Source organism: Ovis canadensis, chromosome 26 (assembly GCF_042477335.2).
Source record: "Ovis canadensis isolate MfBH-ARS-UI-01 breed Bighorn chromosome 26, ARS-UI_OviCan_v2, whole genome shotgun sequence".
NCBI lineage: Eukaryota > Metazoa > Chordata > Mammalia > Artiodactyla > Bovidae > Ovis > Ovis canadensis.
This window is the reverse complement of record NC_091270.1, coordinates 393902-419460: the sequence shown is the minus strand read 5'-3', so window position 1 is coordinate 419460 and position 25559 is coordinate 393902.

Below are 25559 nucleotides of genomic sequence, written 5' to 3'. Positions count from 1 at the left end.
GAAGCTACGTGTGTGAGGCAGCTGCTGGGCGCCCAGGGAGTCAGCCTCCGGGTGTGTGGGGCTGCAGACTCCAGCCAGGGGCCCTGGGAGCCTGGGGCACTCCGAGCGGCGCTGAGCCTGGGCGGCCAAGCAACCGCTGGAGGAGCCCTGCACTGGCCCTTCCCTTCCCTCGCACAGAGCTCTTACTGCTGGAGCCCTTGGCACTGTGCAAGCCACCGGCCCCTAAGCCCTCCCCAAGGACGCCTGGGGCCTAGGTGCAAAGGCAAGGCAGGAGCGGAGCTGAGGCCAGGAAGGCGCCAGTGGCGTCTCCCAGCCTCGCGCAGCCTGCTCCTTCCTGGGCAGGAAGCCTAGCAGCGAGGCAAGTCTGGGCAAGGCTCGCCCAGGGCAGAGCAGCCTCGCGCCAGCAACTCTGCCAGAACGGGCCTCTGAGCAGACCTGGAGCTCTGCCGTCCTGGAGGCGCACTCGGCTCCAGCCAAGTAGGGCTTGAGCGAAACGAGGCTGAGCTGCCTCTTCTTCCCTCGAGGAGGCTCGCCTCCCCTCCAGCTGTTCACTCGGCTTCCAGGTGGGGGCGCTCTGCGCCTCCTGCAGGTCTTGGCTCAGGGGCTGCTTGCCCTGAGCTGGGGCTGTGCGCGGGAGCCAAGGCACGCAGGGGCAGGCCCCAACCAGCTGCACACGTCTCTGCTGGGGAGGAGAGCGCTAGGGAAGCTACGTGTGTGAGGCAGCTGCTGGGCGCCCAGGGAGTCAGCCTCCGGGTGTGCGGGGCTGCAGACCCCAGCCAGGGGCCCTGGGAGCCTGGTGCACTCCGTGCGGCGCTGAGCCTGGGCGGCCAAGCAACCGCTGGAGGAGCCCTGCACTGGCCCTTCCCTTCCCTCGCACAGAGCTCTTCCTGCTGGAGCCCTTGGCAGTGTGCAAGCCACCGGCCCCTAAGCCCTCCCCAAGGACGCCTGGGTCCTAGGTGCAAAGGCAAGGCAGGAGCGGAGCTGAGGCCAGGAAGGCGCCAGTGGCGTCTCCCAGCCTCGCGCAGCCTGCTCCTTCCTGGGCAGGAAGCCTAGCAGCGAGGCAAGTCTGGGCAAGGCTCGCCCAGGGCAGAGCAGCCTCGCGCCAGCAACTCTGCCAGAACGGGCCTCTGAGCAGAGCTGGAGCTCTGCCGTCCTGGAGGCGCACTCGGCTCCAGCCAAGTAGGGCTTGAGCCAAACGAGGCTGGGCTGCCTCTTCTTCCCTCGAGGAGGCTCGCCTCCCCGCCAGCTGTTCACTCGGCTTCCAGGTGGGGGCGCTCTGCGCCTCCTGCAGGTCTTGGCTCAGGGGCAGCTTGCCCTGAGCTGGGTCTGTGCGCGGGAGCCCAGGCACGCAGGGGCAGGCCCCAACCAGCTGCACACGTCTCTGCTGGGGAGGAGAGCGCTAGGGAAGCTACGTGTGTGAGGCAGCTGCTGGACTCCCAGGGAGTCAGCCTCCGGGTGTGCGGGGCTGCAGACCCCAGCCAGGGGCCCTGGGAGCCTGGTGCACTCCGTGCGGCGCTGAGCCTGGGCGGCCAAGCAACCGCTGGAGGAGCCCTGCACTGGCCCTTCCCTTCCCTCGCAAAGAGCTCTTCCTGCTGGAGCCCTTGGCACTGTGCAAGCCACCGGCCCCTAAGCCCTCCCCAAGGACGCCTGGGGCCTAGGTGCAAAGGCAAGGCAGGAGCGGAGCTGAGGCCAGGAAGGCGCCAGTGGCGTCTCCCAGCCTCGCGCAGCCTGCTCCTTCCTGGGGAGGAAGCCTAGCAGCGAGGCAAGTTCTGGCAAGGCTCGCCCAGGGCAGAGCAGCCTCGCGCCAGCAACTCTGCCAGAACGGGCCTCTGAGCAGAGCTGGAGCTCTGCCGTCCTGGAGGCGCACTCGGCTCCAGCCAAGTAGGGCTTGAGCCAAACGAGGCTGGGCTGCCTCTTCTTCCCTCGAGGAGGCTCGCCTCCCCGCCAGCTGTTCACTCGGCTTCCAGGTGGGGGCGCTCTGCGCCTACTGCAGGTCTTGGCTCAGGGGCTGCTTGCCCTGAGCTGGGGATGTGGGCGGGAGCCCAGGCACGCTGGGGCAGGCCCCAACCAGCTGCACACGTCTCTGCTGGGGAGGAGAGCGCTAGGGAAGCTACGTGTGTGAGGCAGCTGCTGGACTCCCAGGGAGTCAGCCTCCGGGTGTGCGGGGCTGCAGACCCCAGCCAGGGGCCCTGGGAGCCTGGTGCACTCCGTGCGTCGCTGAGCCTGGGCGGCCAAGCAACCGCTGGAGGAGCCCTGCACTGGCCCTTCCCTTCCCTCGCACAGAGCTCTTCCTGCTGGAGCCCTTGGCACTGTGCAAGCCACCGGCCCCTAAGCCCTCCCCAAGGACGCCTGGGGCCTAGGTGCAAAGGCAAGGCAGGAGCGGAGCTGAGGCCAGGAAGGCGCCAGTGGCATCTCCCAGCCTCGCGCAGCCTGCTCCTTCCTGGGCAGGAAGCCTAGCAGCGAGGCAAGTCTGGGCAAGGCTCGCCCAGGGCAGAGCAGCCTCGCGCCAGCAACTCTGCCAGAACGGGCCTCTGAGCAGAGCTGGAGCTCTGCCGTCCTGGAGGCGTACTCGGCTCCATCCAAGTAGGGCTTGAGCCAAACGAGGCTGGGCTGCCTCTTCTTCCCTCGAGGAGGCTCGCCTCCCCGCCAGCTGTTCACTCGGCTTCCAGGTGGGGGCGCTCTGAGCCTCCTGCAGGTCTTGGCTCAGAGGCTGCTTGCCCTGAGCTGGGGCTGTGGGCGGGGGCCCAGGCACGCAGGGGCAGGCCCCAACCAGTTGCACACGTCTCTGCTGGGGAGGAGAGCGCTAGGGAAGCTACGTGTGTGAGGCAGCTGCTGGACTCCCAGGGAGTCAGCCTCCGGGTGTGCGGGGCTGCAGACCCCAGCCAGGGGCCCTGGGAGCCTGGTGCACTCCATGCGGCGCTGAGCCTGGGCGGCCAAGCAACCGCTGGAGGAGCCCTGCACTGGCCCTTCCCTTCCCTCGCACAGAGCTCTTCCTGCTGGAGCCCTTGGCAGTGTGCAAGCCACCGGCCCCTAAGCCCTCCCCAAGGACGCCTGGGGCCTAGTTGCAAAGGCAAGGCAGGAGCGGAGCTGGGGCCAGGAAGGCGCCAGTGGCGTCTCCCAGCCTCACACAGCCTGCTCCTTCCTGGGCAGGAAGCCTAGCAGCGAGGCAAGTCTGGGCAAGGCTCGCCCAGGGCAGAGCAGCCTCGCGCCAGCAACTCTGCCAGAACGGGCCTCTGAGCAGAGCTGGAGCTCTGCCGTCCTGGAGGCGCACTCGGCTCCAGTCAAGTAGGGCTTCAGCCAAACGAGGCTGTGCTGCCTCTTCTTCCCTCGAGGAGGCTCGCCTCCCCGCCAGCTGTTCACTCGGCTTCCAGTTGGGGGCGCTCTTCGCCTCCTGCAGGTCTTGGCTCAGGGGCTGCTTGCCCTGAGCTGGGGCTGTGCGCAGGAGCCCAGGCACGCAGGGGCAGGCCCCAACCAGCTGCACACGTCTCTGCTGGGGAGGAGAGCGCTAGGGAAGCTACGTGTGTGTGGCAGCTGCTGGGCGCCCAGGGAGTCAGCCTCCGGGTGTGCGGGGCTGCAGACCCCAGCCAGGGCCCTGGGAGCCTGGGGCACTCCGTGCGGCGCTGAGTCTGGGCGGCCAAGCAACCGCTGGAGGAGCCCTGCACTGGCCCTTCCCTTCCCACGCACAGAGCTCTTCCTGCTGGAGCCCTTGGCACTCTGCAAGCCACCGGCCCCTAAGCCCTCCCCAAGGACGCTTGGGGCCTAGGTGCAAAGGCAAGGCAGGAGCGGAGCTGAGGCCAGGAAGGCGCCAGTGGCGTCTCCCAGCCTCGCGCAGCCTGCTCCTTCCTGGGCAGGAAGCCTAGCAGCGAGGCAAGTCTGGGCAAGGCTCGCCCAGGGCAGAGCAGCCTCGCGCCAGCAACTCTGCCAGAACGGGCCTCTGAGCAGAGCTGGAGCTCTGCCGTCCTGGAGGCGTACTCGGCTCCAGCCAAGTAGGGCTTGAGCCAAACGAGGCTGGGCTGCCTCTTCTTCCCTCGAGGAGGCTCGCCTCCCCGCCAGCTGTTCACTCGGCTTCCAGGTGGGGGCGCTCTGCGCCTCCTGCAGGTCTTGGCTCAGGGGCTGCTTGCCCTTAGCTGGGGCTGTGGGCGGGGGCCCAGGCACGCAGGGGCAGGCCCCAACCAGCTGCACACGTCTCTGCTGGGGAGGAGAGCGCTAGGGAAGCTACGTGTGTGAGGCAGCTGCTGGACTCCCAGGGAGTCAGCCTCCGGGTGTGCGGGGCTGCAGACCCCAGCCAGGGGCCCTGGGAGCCTGGTGCACTCCATGCGGCGCTGAGCCTGGGCGGCCAGCAACCGCTGGAGGAGCCCTGCACTGGCCCTTCCCTTCCCTCGCACAGAGCTCTTCCTGCTGGAGCCCTTGGCAGTGTGCAAGCCACCGGCCCCTAAGCCCTCCCCAAGGACGCCTGGGGCCTAGGTGCAAAGGCAAGGCAGGAGCGGAGCTGGGGCCAGGAAGGAGCCAGTGGCGTCTCCCAGCCTCGCGCAGCCTGCTCCTTCCTGGGCAGGAAGCCTAGCAGCGAGGCAAGTCTGGGCAAGGCTCGCCCAGGGCAGAGCAGCCTCGCGCCAGCAACTCTGCCAGAACGGGCCTCTGAGCAGAGCTGGAGCTCTGCCGTCCTGGAGGCGCACTGGGCTCCAGTCAAGTAGGGCTTGAGCCAAACGAGGCTGTGCTGCCTCTTCTTCCCTCGAGGAGGCTCGCCTCCCCGCCAGTTGTTCACTCGGCTTCCAGTTGGGGGCGCTCTTCGCCTCCTGCAGGTCTTGGCTCAGGGGCTGCTTGCCCTGAGCTGGGGCTGTGCGCAGGAGCCCAGGCACGCAGGGGCAGGCCCCAACCAGCTGCACACGTCTCTGCTGGGGAGGAGAGCGCTAGGGAAGCTACGTGTGTGTGGCAGCTGCTGGGCGCCCAGGGAGTCAGCCTCCGGGTGTGCGGGGCTGCAGACCCCAGCCAGGGCCCTGGGAGCCTGGGGCACTCCGTGCGGCGCTGAGTCTGGGCGGCCAAGCAACCGCTGGAGGAGCCCTGCACTGGCCCTTCCCTTCCCGCTCACAGAGCTCTTCCTGCTGGAGCCCTTGGCACTCTGCAAGCCACCGGCCCCTAAGCCCTCCCCAAGGACGCCTGGGGCCTAGGTGCAAAGGCAAGGCAGGAGCGGAGCTGAGGCCAGGAAGGCGCCAGTGGCGTCTCCCAGCCTCGCGCAGCCTGCTCCTTCCTGGGCAGGAAGCCTAGCAGCGAGGCAAGTCTGGGCAAGGCTCGCCCAGGGCAGGGCAGCCTCGCGCCAGCAACTCTGCCAGAACGGGCCTCTGAGCAGAGCTCGAGCTCTGCCGTCCTGGAGGTGCACTCGGCTCCTGCCAAGTAGGGCTTGAGCCAAACGAGGCTGTGCTGCCTCTTCTTCCCTCGAGGAGGCTCGCCTCCCCGCCAGCTGTTCACTCGGCTTCCAGTTGGGGGCGCTCTTCGCCTCCTGCAGGTCTTGGCTCAGGGGCTGCTTGCCCTGAGCTGGGGCTGTGCGCAGGAGCCCAGGCACGCAGGGGCAGGCCCCAACCAGCTGCACACGTCTCTGCTGGGGAGGAGAGCGCTAGGGAAGCTACGTGTGTGAGGCAGCTGCTGGGCGCCCAGGGAGTCAGCCTCCGGGTGCGCGGGGCTGCAGACCCCAGCCAGGGCCCTGGGAGCCTGGGGCACTCCGTGCGGCGCTGAGTCTGGGCGGCCAAGCAACCGCTGGAGGAGCCCTGCACTGGCCCTTCCCTTCCCTCGCACAGAGCTCTTCCTGCTGGAGCCCTTGGCACTCTGCAAGCCACCGGCCCCTAAGCCCTTCCCAAGGACGCCTGGGGCCTAGGTGCAAAGGCAAGGCAGGAGCGGAGCTGAGGCCAGGAAGGCGCCAGTGGCGTCTCCCAGCCTCGCGCAGCCTGCTCCTTCCTGGGCAGGAAGCCTAGCAGCGAGGCAAGTCTGGGCAAGGCTCGCCCAGGGCAGAGCAGCCTCGCGCCAGCAACTCTGCCAGAACGGGCCTCTGAGCAGAGCTGGAGCTCTGCCGTCCTGGAGGCGTACTCGGCTCCAGCCAAGTAGGGCTTGAGCCAAACGAGGCTGGGCTGCCTCTTCTTCCCTCGAGGAGGCTCGCCTCCCCGCCAGCTGTTCACTCGGCTTCCAGGTGGGGGCGCTCTGCGCCTCCTGCAGGTCTTGGCTCAGGGGCTGCTTGCCCTGAGCTGGGGCTGTGGGCGGGGGCCCAGGCACGCAGGGGCAGGCCCCAACCAGTTGCACACGTCTCTGCTGGGGAGGAGAGCGCTAGGGAAGCTACGTGTGTGAGGCAGCTGCTGGACTCCCAGGGAGTCAGCCTCCGGGTGTGCGGGGCTGCAGACCCCAGCCAGGGGCCCTGGGAGCCTGGTGCACTCCGTGCGGCACTGAGCCTGGGCGGCCAAGCAACCGCTGGAGGAGCCCTGCACTGGCCCTTCCCTTCCCTCGCACAGAGCTCTTCCTGCTGGAGCCCTTGGCAGTGTGCAAGCCACCGGCCCCTAAGCCCTCCCCAAGGACGCCTGGGGCCTAGGTGCAAAGGCAAGGCAGGAGCGGAGCTGAGGCCAGGAAGGCGCCAGTGGCGTCTCCCAGCCTCGCGCAGCCTGCTCCTTCCTGGGCAGGAAGCCTAGCAGCGAGGCAAGTCTGGGCAAGGCTCGCCCAGGGCAGAGCAGCCTCGCGCCAGCAACTCTGCCAGAACGGGCCTCTGAGCAGAGCTGGAGCTCTGCCGTCCTGGAGGCGCACTCGGCTCCAGCCAAGTAGGGCTTGAGCCAAACGAGGCTGGGCTGCCTCTTCTTCCCTCGAGGAGGCTCGCCTCCCCGCCAGCTGTTCACTCGGCTTCCAGGTGGGGGCGCTCTGCGCCTCCTGCAGGTCTTGGCTCAGGGGCTGCTTGCCCTGAGCTGGGGCTGTGGGTGGGAGCCCAGGCACGCAGGGGCAGGCCCCAACTAGCTGCACACGTCTCTGCTGGGGAGGAGAGCGCTAGGGAAGCTACGTGTGTGAGGCAGCTGCTGGACTCCCAGGGAGTCAGCCTCCGGGTGTGCGGGGCTGCAGACCCCAGCCAGGGGCCCTGGGAGCCTGGTGCACTCCGTGCGGCGCTGAGCCTGGGCGGCCAAGCAACCGCTGGAGGAGCCCTGCACTGGCCCTTCCCTTCCCTCGCACAGAGCTCTTCCTGCTGGAGCCCTTGGCAGTGTGCAAGCCACCGGCCCCTAAGCCCTCCCCAAGGACGCCTGGGGCCTAGGTGCAAAGGCAAGGCAGGAGCGGAGCTGAGGCCAGGAATGCGCCAGTGGCGTCTCCCAGCCTCGCGCAGCCTGCTCCTTCCTGGGCAGGAAGCCTAGCAGCGAGGCAAGTCTGGGCAAGGCTCGCCCAGGGCAGAGCAGCCTCGCGCCAGCAACTCTGCCAGAACGGGCCTCTGAGCAGAGCTGGAGCTCTGCCGTCCTGGAGGTGCACTCGGCTCCAGCCAAGTAGGGCTTGAGCCAAACGAGGCTGTGCTGCCTCTTCTTCCCTCGAGGAGGCTCGCCTCCCCGCCAGCTGTTCACTCGGCTTCCAGTTGGGGGCGCTCTTCGCCTCCTGCAGGTCTTGGCTCAGGGGCTGCTTGCCCTGAGCTGGGGCTGTGCGCAGGAGCCCAGGCACGCAGGGGCAGGCCCCAACCAGCTGCACACGTCTCTGCTGGGGAGGAGAGCGCTAGGGAAGCTACGTGTGTGAGGCAGCTGCTGGGCGCCCAGGGAGTCAGCCTCCGGGTGTGAGGGGCTGCAGAACCCAGCCAGGGCCCTGGGAGCCTGGGGCACTCCGTGCGGCGCTGAGTCTGGGCGGCCAAGCAACCGCTGGAGGAGCCCTGCACTGGCCCTTCCCTTCCCTCGCACAGAGCTCTTCCTGCTGGAGCCCTTGGCACTCTGCAAGCCACCGGCCCCTAAGCCCTCCCCAAGGACGCCTGGGGCCTAGGTGCAAAGGCAAGGCAGGAGCGGAGCTGAGGCCAGGAAGGCGCCAGTGGCGTCTCCCAGCCTCGCGCAGCCTGCTCCTTCCTGGGCAGGAAGCCTAGCAGCGAGGCAAGTCTGGGCAAGGCTCGCCCAGGGCAGAGCAGCCTCGCGCCAGCAACTCTGCCAGAACGGGCCTCTGAGCAGAGCTGGAGCTCTGCCGTCCTGGAGGCGAACTCGGCTCCAGCCAAGTAGGGCTTGAGCCAAACGAGGCTGGGCTGCCTCTTCTTCCCTCGAGGAGGCTCGCCTCCCCGCCAGCTGTTCACTCGGCTTCCAGGTGGGGGCGCTCTGCGCCTCCTGCAGGTCTTGGCTCAGGGGCTGCTTGCCCTGAGCTGGGGCTGTGGGCGGGGGCCCAGGCACGCAGGGGCAGGCCCCAACCAGTTGCACACGTCTCTGCTGGGGAGGAGAGCGCTAGGGAAGCTACGTGTGTGAGGCAGCTGCTGGACTCCCAGGGAGTCAGCCTCCGGGTGTGCGGGGCTGCAGACCCCAGCCAGGGGCCCTGGGAGCCTGGTGCACTCCGTGCGGCGCTGAGCCTGGGCGGCCAAGCAACCGCTGGAGGAGCCCTGCACTGGCCCTTCCATTCCCTCGCACAGAGCTCTTCCTGCTGGAGCCCTTCGCACTCTGCAAGCCACCGGCCCCTAAGCCCTCCCCAAGGACGCCTGGGGCCTAGGTGCAAAGGCAAGGCAGGAGCGGAGCTGAGGCCAGGAAGGCGCCAGTGGCGTCTCCCAGCCTCGCGCAGCCTGCTCCTTCCTGGGCAGGAAGCCTAGCAGCGAGGCAAGTCTGGGCAAGGCTCGCCCAGGGCAGAGCAGCTTCGCGCCAGCAACTCTGCCAGAACGGGCCTCTGAGCAGAGCTGGAGCTCTGCCGTCCTGGAGGCTCACTCGGCTCCAGCCAAGTAGGGCTTGAGCCAAACGAGGCTGGGCTGCCTCTTCTTCCCTCGAGGACGCTCGCCTCCCCGCCAGCTGTTCACTCGGCTTCCAGGTGGGGGCGCTCTGCGCCTCCTGCAGGTCTTGGCTCAGGGGCTGCTTGCCCTGAGCTGGGGCTGTGGGCGGGGGCCCAGGCACGCAGGGGCAGGCCCCAACCAGCTGCACACGTCTCTGCTGGGGAGGAGAGCGCTAGGGAAGCTACGTGTGTGAGGCAGCTGCTGGACTCCCAGGGAGTCAGCCTCCGGGTGTGCGGGGCTGCAGACCCCAGCCAGGGGCCTGGGAGCCTGGTGCACTCCGTGCGGCGCTGAGCCTGGGCGGCCAAGCAACCGCTGGAGGAGCCCTGCACTGGCCCTTCCCTTCCCTCGCACAGAGCTCTTCCTGCTGGAGCCCTTGGCAGTGTGCAAGCCACCGGCCCCTAAGCCCTCCCCAAGGACGCCTGGGGCCTAGGTGCAAAGGCAAGGCAGGAGCGGAGCTGGGGCCAGGAAGGCGCCAGTGGCGTCTCCCAGCCTCTCGCAGCCTGCTCCTTCCTGGGCAGGAAGCCTAGCAGCGAGGCAAGTCTGGGCAAGGCTCGCCCAGGGCAGAGCAGCCTCGCGCCAGCAACTCTGCCAGAACGGGCCTCTGAGCAGAGCTGGAGCTCTGCCGTCCTGGAGGCGCACTCGGCTCCAGTCAAGTAGGGCTTCAGCCAAACGAGGCTGTGCTGCCTCTTCTTCCCTCGAGGAGGCTCGCCTCCCCGCCAGCTGTTCACTCGGCTTCCAGTTGGGGGCGCTCTTCGCCTCCTGCAGGTCTTGGCTCAGGGGCTGCTTGCCCTGGGCTGGGGCTGTGCGCAGGAGCCCAGGCACGCAGGGGCAGGCCCCAACCAGCTGCACACGTCTCTGCTGGGGAGGAGAGCGCTAGGGAAGCTACGTGTGTGTGGCAGCTGCTGGGCGCCCAGGGAGTCAGCGTCCGGGTGTGCGGGGCTGCAGACCCCAGCCAGGGCCCTGGGAGCCTGGGGCACTCCGTGCGGCGCTGAGTCTGGGCGGCCAAGCAACCGCTGGAGGAGCCCTGCACTGGCCCTTCCCTTCCCACGCACAGAGCTCTTCCTGCTGGAGCCCTTGGCACTCTGCAAGCCACCGGCCCCTAAGCCCTCCCCAAGGACGCCTGGGGCCTAGGTGCAAAGGCAAGGCAGGAGCGGAGCTGAGGCCAGGAAGGCGCCAGTGGCGTCTCCCAGCCTCGCGCAGCCTGCTCCTTCCTGGGCAGGAAGCCTAGCAGCGAGGTAAGTCTGGGCAAGGCTCGGCCAGGGCAGAGCAGCCTCGCGCCAGCAACTCTGCCAGAACGGGCCTCTGAGCAGAGCTGGAGCTCTGCCGTCCTGGAGGCGCACTCGGCTCCAGCCAAGTAGGGCTTGAGCCAAATGAGGTTGGGCTGCCTCTTCTTCCCTCGAGGAGGCTCGCCTCCCCGCCAGCTGTTCACTCGGCTTCCAGGTGGGGGCGCTCTTCGCCACCTGCAGGTCTTGGCTCAGGGGCTGCTTGCCCTGAGCTGGGGCTGTGGGCGGGAGCCTAGGCACGCTGGGGCAGGCCCCAACCAGCTGCACACGTCTCTGCTGGGGAGGAGAGCGCTAGGGAAGCTACGTGTGTGAGGCAGCTGCTGGACTCCCAGGGAGTCAGCCTCCGGGTGTGCGGGGCTGCAGATCCCAGCCAGGGGCCCTGGGAGCCTGGTGCACTCCGTGCGGCGCTGAGCCTGGGCGGCCAAGCAACCGCTGGAGGAGCCCTGCACTGGCCCTTCCCTTCCCTCGCACAGAGCTCTTCCTGCTGGAGCCCTTGGCAGTGTGCAAGCCACCGGCCCCTAAGCCCTCCCCAAGGACGCCTGGGGCCTATGTGCAAAGGCAATGCAGGAGCGGAGCTGAGGCCAGGAAGGCGCCAGTGGCGTCTCCCAGCCTCGCGCAGCCTGCTCCTTCCTGGGCAGGAAGCCTAGCAGCGAGGCAAGTCTGAGCAAGGCTCGCCCAGGGCAGAGCAGCCTCGCGCCAGCAACTCTGCCAGAACGGGCCTCTGAGCAGAGCTGGAGCTCTGCCGTCCTGGAGGTGCACTCGGCTCCAGCCAAGTAGGGCTTGAGCCAAACGAGGCTGTGCTGCCTCTTCTTCCCTCGAGGAGGCTCGCCTCCCCGCCAGCTGTTCACTCGGCTTCCAGTTGGGGGCGCTCTTCGCCTCCTGCAGGTCTTGGCTCAGGGGCTGCTTGCCCTGAACTGGGGCTGTGCGCAGGAGCCCAGGCACGCAGGGGCAGGCCCCAACCAGCTGCACACGTCTCTGCTGGGGAGGAGAGCGCGAGGGAAGCTACGTGTGTGAGGCAGCTGCTGGGCGCCCAGGGAGTCAGCCTCCGGGTGTGAGGGGCTGCAGAACCCAGCCAGGGCCCTGGGAGCCTGGGGCACTCCGTGCGGCGCTGAGTCTGGGCGGCCAAGCAACCGCTGGAGGAGCCCTGCACTGGCCCTTCCCTTCCCTCGCACAGAGCTCTTCCTGCTGGAGCCCTTGGCACTCTGCAAGCCACCGGCCCCTAAGCCCTCCCCAAGGACGCCTGGGGCCTAGGTGCAAAGGCAAGGCAGGAGCGGAGCTGAGGCCAGGAAGGCGCCAGTGGCGTCTCCCAGCCTCGCGCAGCCTGCTCCTTCCTGGGCAGGAAGCCTAGCAGCGAGGCAAGACTGGGCAAGGCTCGCCCAGGGCAGAGCAGCCTCGCGCCAGCAACTCTGCCAGAACGGGCCTCTGAGCAGAGCTGGAGCTCTGCCGTCCTGGAGGCGTACTCGGCTCCAGCCAAGTAGGGCTTGAGCCAAACGAGGCTGGGCTGCCTCTTCTTCCCTCGAGGAGGCTCGCCTCCCCGCCAGCTGTTCACTCGGCTTCCAGGTGGGGGCGCTCTGCGCCTCCTGCAGGTCTTGGCTCAGGGGCTGCTTGCCCTGAGCTGGGGCTGTGGGCGGGGGCCCAGGCACGCAGGGGCAGGCCCCAACCAGTTGCACACGTCTCTGCTGGGGAGGAGAGCGCTAGGGAAGCTACGTGTGTGAGGCAGCTGCTGGACTCCCAGGGAGTCAGCCTCCGGGTGTGCGGGGCTGCAGACCCCAGCCAGGGGCCCTGGGAGCCTGGTGCACTCCGTGCGGCGCTGAGCCTGGGCGGCCAAGCAACCGCTGGAGGAGCCCTGCACTGGCCCTTCCCTTCCCTCGCACAGAGCTCTTCCTGCTGGAGCCCTTGGCACTCTGCAAGCCACCGGCCCCTAAGCCCTCCCCAAGGACGCCTGGGGCCTAGGTGCAAAGGCAAGGCAGGAGCGGAGCTGAGGCCAGGAAGGCGCCAGTGGCGTCTCCCAGCCTCGCGCAGCCTGCTCCTTCCTGGGCAGGAAGCCTAGCAGCGAGGCAAGTCTGGGCAAGGCTCGCCCAGGGCAGAGCAGCCTCGCGCCAGCAACTCTGCCAGAACGGGCCTCTGAGCAGAGCTGGAGCTCTGCCGTCCTGGAGGCTCACTCGGCTCCAGCCAAGTAGGGCTTGAGCCAAACGAGGCTGGGCTGCCTCTTCTTCCCTCGAGGACGCTCGCCTCCCCGCCAGCTGTTCACTCGGCTTCCAGGTGGGGGCGCTCTGCGCCTCCTGCAGGTCTTGGCTCAGGGGCTGCTTGCCCTGAGCTGGGGCTGTGGGCGGGGGCCCAGGCACGCAGGGGCAGGCCCCAACCAGCTGCACACGTCTCTGCTGGGGAGGAGAGCGCTAGGGAAGCTACGTGTGTGAGGCAGCTGCTGGACTCCCAGGGAGTCAGCCTCCGGGTGTGCGGGGCTGCAGACCCCAACCAGGGGCCTGGGAGCCTGGTGCACTCCGTGCGGCGCTGAGCCTGGGCGGCCAAGATACCGCTGGAGGAGCCCTGCACTGGCCCTTCCCTTCCCTCGCACAGAGCTCTTACTGCTGGAGCCCTTGGCAGTGTGCAAGCCACCGGCCCCTAAGCCCTCCCCAAGGACGCCTGGGGCCTAGGTGCAAAGGCAAGGCAGGAGCGGAGCTGAGGCCAGGAAGGCGCCAGTGGCGTCTCCCAGCCTCGCGCAGCCTGCTCCTTCCTGGGCAGGAAGCCTAGCAGCGAGGCAAGTCTGGGCAAGGCTCGCCCAGGGCAGAGCAGCCTCGCGCCAGCAACTCTGCCAGAACGGGCCTCTGAGCAGAGCTGGAGCTCTGCCGTCCTGGAGGTGCACTCGGCTCCAGCCAAGTAGGGCTTGAGCCAAACGAGGCTGTGCTGCCTCTTCTTCCCTCGAGGAGGCTCGCCTCCCCGCCAGGTGTTCACTCGGCTTCCAGTTGGGGGCGCTCTTCGCCTCCTGCAGGTCTTGGCTCAGGGGCTGCTTGCCCTGAGCTGGGGCTGTGCGCAGGAGCCCAGGCACGCAGGGGCAGGCCCCAACCAGCTGCACACGTCTCTGCTGGGGAGGAGAGCGCTAGGGAAGCTACGTGTGTGAGGCAGCTGCTGGGCGCCCAGGGAGTCAGCCTCCGGGTGTGTGGGGCTGCAGATCCCAGCCAGGGGCCCTGGGAGCCTGGTGCACTCCGTGCGGCGCTGAGCCTGGGCGGCCAAGCAACCGCTGGAGGAGCCCTGCACTGGCCCTTCCCTTCCCTCGCACAGAGCTCTTCCTGCTGGAGCCCTTGGCAGTGTGCAAGCCACCGGCCCCTAAGCCCTCCCCAAGGACGCCTGGGGCCTATGTGCAAAGGCAATGCAGGAGCGGAGCTGAGGCCAGGAAGGCGCCAGTGGCGTCTCCCAGCCTCGCGCAGCCTGCTCCTTCCTGGGCAGGAAGCCTAGCAGCGAGGCAAGTCTGAGCAAGGCTCGCCCAGGGCAGAGCAGCCTCGCGCCAGCAACTCTGCCAGAACGGGCCTCTGAGCAGAGCTGGAGCTCTGCCGTCCTGGAGGCGCACTCGGCTCCAGCCAAGTAGGGCTTTAGCCAAACGAGGCTGGGCTGCCTCTTCTTCCCTCGAGGAGGCTCGCCTCCCCTCCAGCTGTTCACTCGGCTTCCAGGTGGGGGCGCTCTGCGCCTCCTGCAGGTCTTGGCTCAGGGGCTGCTTGCCCTGAGCTGGGGATGTGGGCGGGAGCCCAGGCACGCTGGGGCAGGCCCCAAACAGCTGCACACGTCTCTGCTGGGGAGGAGAGCGCTAGGGAAGCTACGTGTGTGAGGCAGCTGCTGGACTCCCAGGGAGTCAGCCTCCGGGTGTGCGGGGTTGCAGATCCCAGCCAGGGGCCCTGGGAGCCTGGTGCACTCCGTGCGGCGCTGAGCCTGGGCGGCCAAGCAACCGCTGGAGGAGCCCTGCACTGGCCCTTCCCTTCCCTCGCACAGAGCTCTTCCTGCTGGAGCCCTTGGCACTCTGCAAGCCACCGGCCCCTAAGCCCTCCCCAAGGACGCCTGGGGCCTAGGTGCAAAGGCAAGGCAGGAGCGGAGCTGAGGCCAGGAAGGCGCCAGTGGCGTCTCCCAGCCTCGCGCAGCCTGCTCCTTCCTGGGCAGGAAGCCTAGCAGCGAGGCAAGACTGGGCAAGGCTCGCCCAGGGCAGAGCAGCCTCGCGCCAGCAACTCTGCCAGAACGGGCCTCTGAGCAGAGCTGGAGCTCTGCCGTCCTGGAGGCGTACTCGGCTCCAGCCAAGTAGGGCTTGAGCCAAACGAGGCTGGGCTGCCTCTTCTTCCCTCGAGGAGGCTCGCCTCCCCGCCAGCTGTTCACTCGGCTTCCAGGTGGGGGCGCTCTGCGCCTCCTGCAGGTCTTGGCTCAGGGGCTGCTTGCCCTGAGCTGGGGCTGTGGGCGGGGGCCCAGGCACGCAGGGGCAGGCCCCAACCAGTTGCACACGTCTCTGCTGGGGAGGAGAGCGCTAGGGAAGCTACGTGTGTGAGGCAGCTGCTGGACTCCCAGGGAGTCAGCCTCCGGGTGTGCGGGGCTGCAGACCCCAGCCAGGGGCCCTGGGAGCCTGGTGCACTCCGTGCGGCGCTGAGCCTGGGCGGCCAAGCAACCGCTGGAGGAGCCCTGCACTGGCCCTTCCCTTCCCTCGCACAGAGCTCTTCCTGCTGGAGCCCTTGGCACTCTGCAAGCCACCGGCCCCTAAGCCCTCCCCAAGGACGCCTGGGGCCTAGGTGCAAAGGCAAGGCAGGAGCGGAGCTGAGGCCAGGAAGGCGCCAGTGGCGTCTCCCAGCCTCGCGCAGCCTGCTCCTTCCTGGGCAGGAAGCCTAGCAGCGAGGCAAGTCTGGGCAAGGCTCGCCCAGGGCAGAGCAGCCTCGCGCCAGCAACTCTGCCAGAACGGGCCTCTGAGCAGAGCTGGAGCTCTGCCGTCCTGGAGGCTCACTCGGCTCCAGCCAAGTAGGGCTTGAGCCAAACGAGGCTGGGCTGCCTCTTCTTCCCTCGAGGACGCTCGCCTCCCCGCCAGCTGTTCACTCGGCTTCCAGGTGGGGGCGCTCTGCGCCTCCTGCAGGTCTTGGCTCAGGGGCTGCTTGCCCTGAGCTGGGGCTGTGGGCGGGGGCCCAGGCACGCAGGGGCAGGCCCCAACCAGCTGCACACGTCTCTGCTGGGGAGGAGAGCGCTAGGGAAGCTACGTGTGTGAGGCAGCTGCTGGACTCCCAGGGAGTCAGCCTCCGGGTGTGCGGGGCTGCAGACCCCAGCCAGGGGCCTGGGAGCCTGGTGCACTCCGTGCGGCGCTGAGCCTGGGCGGCCAAGCAACCGCTGGAGGAGCCCTGCACTGGCCCTTCCCTTCCCTCGCACAGAGCTCTTCCTGCTGGAGCCCTTGGCAGTGTGCAAGCCACCGGCCCCTAAGCCCTCCCCAAGGACGCCTGGGGCCTAGGTGCAAAGGCAAGGCAGGAGCGGAGCTGAGGCCAGGAAGGCGCCAGTGGCGTCTCCCAGCCTCGCGCAGCCTGCTCCTTCCTGGGCAGGAAGCCTAGCAGCGAGGCAAGTCTGGGCAAGGCTCGCCCAGGGCAGAGCAGCCTCGCGCCAGCAACTCTGCCAGAACGGGCCTCTGAGCAGAGCTGGAGCTCTGCCGTCCTGGAGGTGCACTCGGCTCCAGCCAAGTAGGGCTTGAGCCAAACGAGGCTGTGCTGCCTCTTCTTCCCTCGAGGAGGCTCGCCTCCCCGCCAGCTGTTCACTCGGCTTCCAGTTGGGGGCGCTCTTCGCCTCCTGCAGGTCTTGGCTCAGGGGCTGCTTGCCCTGAGCTGGGGCTGTGCGCAGGAGCCCAGGCACGCAGGGGCAGGCCCCAACCAGCTGCACACGTCTCTGCTGGGGAGGAGAGCGCTAGGGAAGCTACGTGTGTGAGGCAGCTGCTGGGCGCCCAGGGAGTCAGCCTCCGGGTGTGCGGGGCTGCAGACCCCAGCCAGGGCCCTGGGAGCCTGGGGCACTCCGTGCGGCGCTGAGTCTGGGCGGCCAAGCAACCGCTGGAGGAGCCTTGCACTGGCCCTTCCCTTCCCACGCACAGAGCTCTTCCTGCTGGAGCCCTTGGCACTCTGCAAGCCACCGGCCCCTAAGCCCTCCCCAAGGACGCCTGGGGCCTAGGTGCAAAGGCAAGGCAGGAGCGGAGCTGAGGCCAGGAAGGCGCCAGTGGCGTCTCCCAGCCTCGCGCAGCCTGCTCCTTCCTGGGCAGGAAGCCTAGCAGCGAGGTAAGTCTGGGCAAGGCTCGGCCAGGGCAGAGCAGCCTCGCGCCAGCAACTCTGCCAGAACGGGCCTCTGAGCAGAGCTGGAGCTCTGCCGTCCTGGAGGCGCACTCGGCTCCAGCCAAGTGGGGCTTGAGCCAAACGAGGTTGGGCTGCCTCTTCTTCCCTCGAGGAGGCTCGCCTCCCCGCCAGCTGTTCACTCGGCTTCCAGGTGGGGGCGCTCTTCGCCTCCTGCAGGTCTTGGCTCAGGGGCTGCTTGCCCTGAGCTGGGGCTGTGGGCGGGAGCCTAGGCACGCTGGGGCAGGCCCCAACCAGCTGCACACGTCTCTGCTGTGGAGGAGAGCGCTAGGGAAGCTACGTGTGTGAGGCAGCTGCTGGACTCCCAGGGAGTCAGCCTCCGGGTGTGCGGGGCTGCAGATCCCAGCCAGGGGCCCTGGGAGCCTGGTGCACTCCGTGCGGCGCTGAGCCTGGGCGGCCAAACAACCGCTGGAGGAGCCCTGCACTGGCCCTTCCCTTCCCTCGCACAGAGCTCTTCCTGCTGGAGCCCTTGGCAGTGTGCAAGCCACCGGCCCCTAAGCCCTCCCCAAGGACGCCTGGGGCCTATGTGCAAAGGCAATGCAGGAGCGGAGCTGAGGCCAGGAAGGCGCCAGTGGCGTCTCCCAGCCTCGCGCAGCCTGCTCCTTCCTGGGCAGGAAGCCTAGCAGCGAGGCAAGTCTGAGCAAGGCTCGCCCAGGGCAGAGCAGCCTCGCGCCAGCAACTCTGCCAGAACGGGCCTCTGAGCAGAGCTGGAGCTCTGCCGTCCTGGAGGCGCACTCGGCTCCAGCCAAGTAGGGCTTGAGCCAAACGAGGATGGGCTGCCTCTTCTTCCCTCGAGGAGGCTCGCCTCCCCTCCAGCTGTTCACTCGGCTTCCAGGTGGGGGCGCTCTGCGCCTCCTGCAGGTCTTGGCTCAGGGGCTGCTTGCCCTGAGCTGGGGATGTGGGCGGGAGCCCAGGCACGCTGGGGCAGGCCCCAAACAGCTGCACACGTCTCTGCTGGGGAGGAGAGCGCTAGGGAAGCTACGTGTGTGAGGCAGCTGCTGGACTCCCAGGGAGTCAGCCTCCGGGTGTGCGGGGTTGCAGATCCCAGCCAGGGGCCCTGGGAGCCTGGTGCACTCCGTGCGGCGCTGAGCCTGGGCGGCCAAGCAACCGCTGGAGGAGCCCTGCACTGGCCCTTCCCTTCCCTCGCACAGAGCTCTTCCTGCTGGAACCCTTGGCACTGTGCAAGCCACCGGCCCCTAAGCCCTCCCCAAGGACGCCTGGGGCCTAGGTGCAATGGCAAGGCAGGAGCGGAGCTGAGGCCAGGAAGGCGCCAGTAGCGTCTCCCAGCCTCGCGCAGCCTGCTCCTTCCTGGGCAGGAAGCCTAGCAGCGAGGCAAGTCTGGGCAAGGCTCGCCCAGGGCAGAGCAGCCTCGCGCCAGCAACTCTGCCAGAACGGGCCTCTGAGCAGAGCTGGAGCTCTGCCGTCCTGGAGGTGCACTCGGCTCCAGCCAAGTAGGGCTTGAGCCAAACGAGGCTGTGCTGCCTCTTCTTCCCTCGAGGAGGCTCGCATCCTCGCCAGCTGTTCACTCGGCTTCCAGTTGGGGGCGCTCTTCGCCTCCTGCAGGTCTTGGCTCAGGGGCTGCTTGCCCTGAGCTGGGGCTGTGCACAGGAGCCCAGGCACGCAGGGGCAGGCCCCAACCAGCTGCACACGTCTCTGCTGGGGAGGAGAGCGCTAGGGAAGCTACGTGTGTGAGGCAGCTGCTGGGCGCCCAGGGAGTCAGCCTCCGGGTGTGAGGGGCTGCAGAACCCAGCCAGGGCCCTGGGAGCCTGGGGCACTCCGTGCGGCGCTGAGTCTGGGCGGCCAAGCAACCGCTGGAGGAGCCCTGCACTGGCCCTTCCCTTCCCTCGCACAGAGCTCTTCCTGCTGGAGCCCTTGGCACTCTGCAAGCCACCGGCCCCTAAGCCCTCCCCAAGGACGCCTGGGGCCTAGGTGCAAAGACAAGGCAGGAGCGGAGCTGAGGCCAGGAAGGCGCCAGTGGCGTCTCCCAGCCTCGCGCAGCCTGCTCCTTCCTGGGCAGGAAGCCTAGCAGCGAGGCAAGTCTGGGCAAGGCTCGCCCAGGGCAGAGCAGCCTCGCGCCAGCAACTCTGCCAGAACGGGCCTCTGAGCAGAGCTGGAGCTCTGCCGTCCTGGAGGCGTACTCGGCTCCAGCCAAGTAGGGCTTGAGCCAAACGAGGCTGGGCTGCCTCTTCTTCCCTCGAGGAGGCTCGCCTCCCCGCCAGCTGTTCACTCGGCTTCCAGGTGGGGGCGCTCTGCGCCTCCTGCAGGTCTTGGCTCAGGGGCTGCTTGCCCTGAGCTGGGGCTGTGGGCGGGGGCCCAGGCACGCAGGGGCAGGCCCCAACCAGCTGCACACGTCTCTGCTGGGGAGGAGAGCGCTAGGGAAGCTACGTGTGTGAGGCAGCTGCTGGACTCCCAGGGAGTCAGCCTCCGGGTGTGCGGGGCTGCAGACCCCAGCCAGGGGCCCTGGGAGCCTGGTGCACTCCGTGCGGCGCTGAGCCTGGGCGGCCAAGCAACCCCTGGAGGAGCCCTGCACTGGCCCTTCCCTTCCCTCGCACAGAGCTCTTCCTGCTGGAGCCCTTGGCAGTTTGCAAGCCACCGGCCCCTAAGCCCTCCCCAAGGAGGCCTGGGGCCTAGGTGCAAAGGCAAGGCAGGAGCGGAGCTGAGGCCAGGAAGGCGCCAGTGGCGTCTCCCAGCCTCGCGCAGCCTGCTCCTTCCTGGGCAGGAAGCCTAGCAGCGAGGCAAGTCTGGGCAAGGCTCGCCCAGGGCAGAGCAGCCTCGCGCCAGCAACTCTGCCAGAACGGGCCTCTGAGCAGAGCTGGAGCTCTGCCGTCCTGGAGGCGCACTCGGCACCAGCCAAGTAGGGCTTGAGCCAAACGAGGCTGGGCTGCCTCTTCTTCCCTCGAGGACGCTCGCCTCCCCGCCAGCTGTTCACTCGGCTTCCAGGTGGGGGCGCTCTGCGCCTCCTGCAGGTCTTGGCTCAGGGGCTGCTTGCCCTGAGCTGGGGCTGTGGGCGGGGGCCCAGGCACGCAGGGGCAGGCCCCAACCAGCTGCACACGTCTCTGCTGGGGAGGAGAGCGCTAGGGAAGCTACGTGTGTGAGGCAGCTGCTGGACTCCCAGGGAGTCAGCCTCCGGGTGTGCGGGGCTGCAGACCCCAGCCAGGGGCCCTGGGAGCCTGGTGCACTCCGTGCGGCGCTGAGCCTGGGCGGCCAAGCAACCGCTGGAGGAGCCCTGCACTGGCCCTTCCCTTCCCTCGCACAGAGCTCTTCCTGCTGGAGCCCTTGGCAGTGTGCAAACCACCGGCCCCTAAGCCCTCCCCAAGGACGCCTGGGGCCTAGGTGCAAAGGCAAGGCAGGAGCGGAGCTGAGGCCAGGAAGGCGCCAGTGGCGTCTCCCAGCCTCGCGCAGCCTGCTCCTTCCTGGGCGGGAAGCCTAGCAGCGAGGCAAGTCTGGGCAAGGCTCGCCCAGGGCAGAGCAGCCTCGCGCCAGCAACTCTGCCAGAACGGGCCTCTGAGCAGAGCTGGAGCTCTGCCGTCCTGGAGGCGCACTCGGCTCCAGTCAAGTAGGGCTTCAGCCAAACGAGGCTGTGCTGCCTCTTCTTCCCTCGAGGAGGCTCGCCTCCCCGCCAGCTGTTCACTCGGCTTCCAGTTGGGGGCGCTCTTCGCCTCCTGCAGGTCTTGGCTCAGGGGCTGCTTGCCCTGAGCTGGGGCTGTGCGCAGGAGCCCAGGCACGCAGGGGCAGGCCCCAACCAGCTGCACACGTCTCTGCTGGGGAGGAGAGTGCTAGGGAAGCTACGTGTGTGTGGCAGCTGCTGGGCGCCCAGGGAGTCAGCCTCCGGGTGTGCGGGGCTGCAGACCCCAGCCAGGGCCCTGGGAGCCTGGGGCACTCCGTGCGGCGCTGAGTCTGGGCGGCCAAGCAACCGCTGGAGGAGCCCTGCACTGGCCCTTCCCTTCCCACGCACAGAGCTCTTCCTGCTGGAGCCCTTGGCACTCTGCCAGCCACCGGCTCCTAAGCCCTCCCCAAGGACGCCTGGGGCCTAGGTGCAAAGGCAAGGCAGGAGCGGAGCTGAGGCCAGGAAGGCGCCAGTGGCGTCTCCCAGCCTCGCGCAGCCTGCTCCTTCCTGGGCAGGAAGCCTAGCAGCGAGGTAAGTCTGGGCAAGGCTCGGCCAGGGCAGAGCAGCCTCGCGCCAGCAACTCTGCCAGAACGGGCCTCTGAGCAGAGCTGGAGCTCTGCCGTCCTGGAGGCGCACTCGGCTCCAGCGAAGTAGGGCTTGAGCCAAAGGAGGCTGGGCTGCCTCTTCTTCCCTCGAGGAGGCTCGCCTCCCCGCCAGCTGTTCACTCGGCTTCCAGGTGGGGGCGCTCTTCGCCTCCTGCAGGTCTTGGCTCAGGGGCTGCTTGCCCTGAGCTGGGGCTGTGCGCAGGAGCCAGGCACGCAGGGGCAGGCCCCAACCAGCTGCACACGTCTCTGCTGGGGAGGAGAGCGCTAGGGAAGCTACGTGTGTGAGGCAGCTGCTGGGCGCCCAGGGAGTCAGCCTCCGGTTGTGCGGGGCTGCAGACCCCAGCCAGGGCCCTGGGAGCCTGGGGCACTCCGTGCGGCGCTGAGTCTGGGCGGCCAAGCAACCGCTGGAGGAGCCCTGCACTGGCCCTTCCCTTCCCTCGCACAGAGCTCTTCCTGCTGGAGCCCTTGGCACTCTGCAAGCCACCGGCCCCTAAGCCCTCCCCAAGGACGCTTGGGGCCTAGGTGCAAAGGCAAGGCAGGAGCGGAGCTGAGGCCAGGAAGGCGCCAGTGGCGTCTCCCAGCCTCGCGCAGCCTGCTCCTTCCTGGGCAGGAAGCCTAGCAGCGAGGCAAGTCTGGGCAAGGCTCGCCCAGGGCAGAGCAGCCTCGCGCCAGCAACTCTGCCAGAACGGGCCTCTGAGCAGAGCTGGAGCTCTGCCGTCCTGGAGGCGCACTCGGCTCCAGCCAAGTAGGGCTTGAGCCAAACGAGGCTGGGCTGCCTCTTCTTCCCTCGAGGACGCTCGCCTCCCCGCCAGCTGTTCACTCGGCTTCCAGGTGGGGGCGCTCTGCGCCTCCTGCAGGTCTTGGCTCAGGGGCTGCTTGCCCTGAGCTGGGGCTGTGGGCGGGGGCCCAGGCACGCAGGGGCAGGCCCCAACCAGCTGCACACGTCTCTGCTGGGGAGGAGAGCGCTAGGGAAGCTACGTGTGTGAGGCAGCTGCTGGACTCCCAGGGAGTCAGCCTCCGGGTGTGCGGGGCTGCAGACCCCAGCCAGGGGCCCTGGGAGCCTGGTGCACTCCGTGCGGCGCTGAGCCTGGGTGGCCAAGCAACCGCTGGAGGAGCCCTGCGCTGGCCCTTCCCTTCCCTCGCACAGAGCTCTTCCTGCTGGAGCCCTTGGCAGTGTGCAAGCCACCGGCCCCTAAGCCCTCCCCAAGGACGCCTGGGGCCTAGGTGCAAAGGCAAGGCAGGAGCGGAGCTGAGGCCAGGAAGGCGCCAGTGGCGTCTCCCAGCCTCGCGCAGCCTGCTCCTTCCTGGGCAGGAAGCCTAGCAGCGAGGCAAGTCTGGGCAAGGCTCGCCCAGGGCAGAGCAGCCTCGCGCCAGCAACTCTGCCAGAACGGGCCTCTGAGCAGAGCTGGAGCTCTGCCGTTCTGGAGGCGCACTCGGCTCCAGCCAAGTAGGGCTTGAGCCAAACGAGGCTGTGCTGCCTCTTCTTCCCTCGAGGAGGCTCGCCTCCCCGCCAGCTTTTCACTCGGCTTCCAGTTGGGGGCGCTCTTCGCCTCCTGCAGGTCTTGGCTCAGGGGCTGCTTGCCCTGAGCTGGGGCTGTGCGCAGGAGCCCAGGCACGCAGGGGCAGGCCCCAACCAGCTGCACACATCTCTGCTGGGGAGGAGAGCGCTAGGGAAGCTACGTGTGTGAGGCAGCTGCTGGGCGCCCAGGGAGTCAGCCTCAGGGTGTGCGGGGCTGCAGACCCCAGCCAGGGCCCTGGGAGCCTGGGGCACTCCGTGCGGCGCTGAGTCTGGGCGGCCAAGCAACCGCTGGAGGAGCCCTGCACTGGCCCTTCCCTTCCCTCGCACAGAGCTCTTCCTGCTGGAGCCCTTGGCACTCTGCAAGCCACCGGCCCCTAAGCCCTCCCCAAGGACGCCTGGGGCCTAGGTGCAAAGGCAAGGCAGGAGCGGAGCTGAGACCAGGAAGGCGCCAGTGGCGTCTCCCAGCCTCGCGCAGCCTGCTCCTTCCTGGGCAGGAAGCCTAGCAGCGAGGCAAGTCTGGGCAACGCTCGGCCAGGGCAGATCAGCCTCGCGCCAGCAACTCTGCCAGAACGGGCCTCTGAGCAGAGCTGGAGCTCTGCCGTCCTGGAGGCGCACTCGGCTCCAGCCAAGTAGGGCTTGAGCCAAACGACGCAGGGCTGCCTCTTCTTCCCTCGAGGATGCTCGCCTCCCCGCCAGCTGTTCACTCGGCTTCCAGGTGGGGGCGCTCTTCGCCTCCTGCAGGTCTTGGCTCAGGGGCTGCTTGCCCTGAGCTGGGGCTGTGTGCAGGAGCCCAGGCACGCAGGGGCAGGCCCCAACCAGCTGCACACGTCTCTGCTGGGGAGGAGAGCGCTAGGGAAGCTACGTGTGTGAGGCAGCTGCTGGGCGCCCAGGGAGTCAGCCTCCGGGTGTGCGGGGCTGCAGACCCCAGCCAGGGCCCTGGGAGCCTGGGGCACTCCGTGAGGCGCTGAGTCTGGGCGGCCAAGCAACCGCTGGAGGAGCCCTGCACTGGCCCTTCCCTTCCCTCGCACAGAGCTCTTCCTGCTGGAGCCCTTGGCAGTGTGCAAGCCACCGGCCCCTAAGCCCTCCCCAAGGACGCCTGGGGCCTAGGTGCAAAGGCAAGGCAGGAGCGGAGCTGAGGCCAGGAAGGCGCCAGTGGCGTCTCCCAGCCTCGCGCATCCTGCTCCTTCCTGGGCAGGAAGCCTAGCAGCGAGGCAAGTCTGGGCAAGGCTCGCCCAGGGCAGAGCAGCCTCGCGCCAGCAACTCTGCCAGAACGGGCCTCTGAGCAGAGCTGGAGCTCTGCCGTCCTGGAGGCGCACTCGGCTCCAGCCAAGTAGGGCTTGAGCCAAACGAGGCTGGGCTGCCTCTTCTTCCCTCGAGGAGGCTCGCCTCCCCGCCAGCTGTTCACTCGGCTTCCAGGTGGGGGCGCTCTGCGCCTCCTGCAGGTCTTGGCTCAGGGGCTGCTTGCCCTGAGCTGGGGATGTGGGCGGGAGCCCAGGCACGCTGGGGCAGGCCCCAACCAGCTGCACACGTCTCTGCTGGGGAGGAGAGTGCTAGGGAAGCTACGTGTGTGAGGCAGCTGCTGGACTCCCAGGGAGTCAGCCTCCGGGTGTGCGGGGCTGCAGATCCCAGCCAGGGGCCCTGGGAGCCTGGTGCACTCCGTGCGGCGCTGAGCCTGGGCGGCCAAGAAACCGCTGGAGGAGCCCTGCACTGGCCCTTCCCTTCCCTCGCACAGAGCTCTTCCTGCTGGAGCCCTTGGCAGTGTGCAAGCCACCGGCCCCTAAGCCCTCCCCAAGGACGCCTGGGGCCTAGGTGCAAAGGCAAGGCAGGAGCGGAGCTGAGGCCAGGAAGGCGCCAGTGGCGTCTCCCAGCCTCGCGCAGCCTGCTCCTTCCTGGGCAGGAAACCTAGCAGCGAGGCAAGTCTGGGCAAGGCTCGCCCAGGGCAGAGCAGCCTCGCGCCAGCAACTCTGCCAGAACGGCCTCTGAGCAGAGCGGGAGCTCTGCCGTCCTGGAGGTGCACTCGGCTCCAGCCAAGTAGGGCTTGAGCCAAACGAGGCTGTGCTGCCTCTTCTTCCCTCGAGGAGGCTCGCCTCCCCGCCAGCTGTTCACTCGGCTTCCAGTTGGGGGCGCTCTTCGCCTCCTGCAGGTCTTGGCTCAGGGGCTGCTTGCCCTGAGCTGGGGCTGTGCGCAGGAGCCCAGGCACGCAGGGGCAGGCCCCAACCAGCTGCACACGTCTCTGCTGGGGAGGAGAGCGCTAGGGAAGCTACGTGTGTGAGGCAGCTGCTGGGCGCCCAGGGAGTCAGCCTCCGGGTGTGAGGGGCTGCAGAACCCAGCCAGGGCCCTGGGAGCCTGGGGCACTCCGTGCGGCGCTGAGTCTGGGCGGCCAAGCAACCGCTGGAGGAGCCCTGCACTGGCCCTTCCCTTCCCTCGCACAGAGCTCTTCCTGCTGGAGCCCTTGGCACTCTGCAAGCCACCGGCCCCTAAGCCCTCCCCAAGGACGCCTGGGGCCTAGGTGCAAAGGCAAGGCAGGAGCGGAGCTGAGTCCAGGAAGGCGCCAGTGGCGTCTCCCAGCCTCGCGCAGCCTGCTCCTTCCTGGGCAGGAAGCCTAGCAGCGAGGCAAGTCTGGGCAAGGCTCGCCCAGGGCAGAGCAGCCTCGCGCCAGCAACTCTGCCAGAACGGGCCTCTGAGCAGAGCTGGAGCTCTGCCGTCCTGGAGGCGTACTCAGCTCCAGCCAAGTAGGGCATGAGCCAAACGAGGCTGGCCTGCCTCTTCTTCCCTCGAGGACGCTGGCCTCCCCGCCAGCTGTTCACTCGGCTTCCAGGTGGGGGCGCTCTGCGCCTCCTGCAGGTCTTGGCTCAAGGGCTGCTTGCCCTGAGCTGGGGCTGTGGGCGGGGGCCCAGGCACGCAGGGGCAGGCCCCAACCAGTTGCACACGTCTCTGCTGGGGAGGAGAGCGCTAGGGAAGCTACGTGTGTGAGGCAGCTGCTGGACTCCCAGGGAGTCAGCCTCCGGGTGTGCGGGGCTGCAGACCCCAGCCAGGGGCCCTGGGAGCCTGGTGCACTCCGTGCGGCGCTGAGCCTGGGCGGCCAAGCAACCGCTGGAGGAGCCCTGCACTGGCCCTTCCCTTCCCTCGCACAGATCTCTTCCTGCTGGAGCCCTTGGCAGTGTGCAAGCCACCGGCCCCTAAGCCCTCCCCAAGGACGCCTGGGGCCTAGGTGCAAAGGCAAGGCAGGAGCGGAGCTGGGGCCAGGAAGGCGCCAGTGGCGT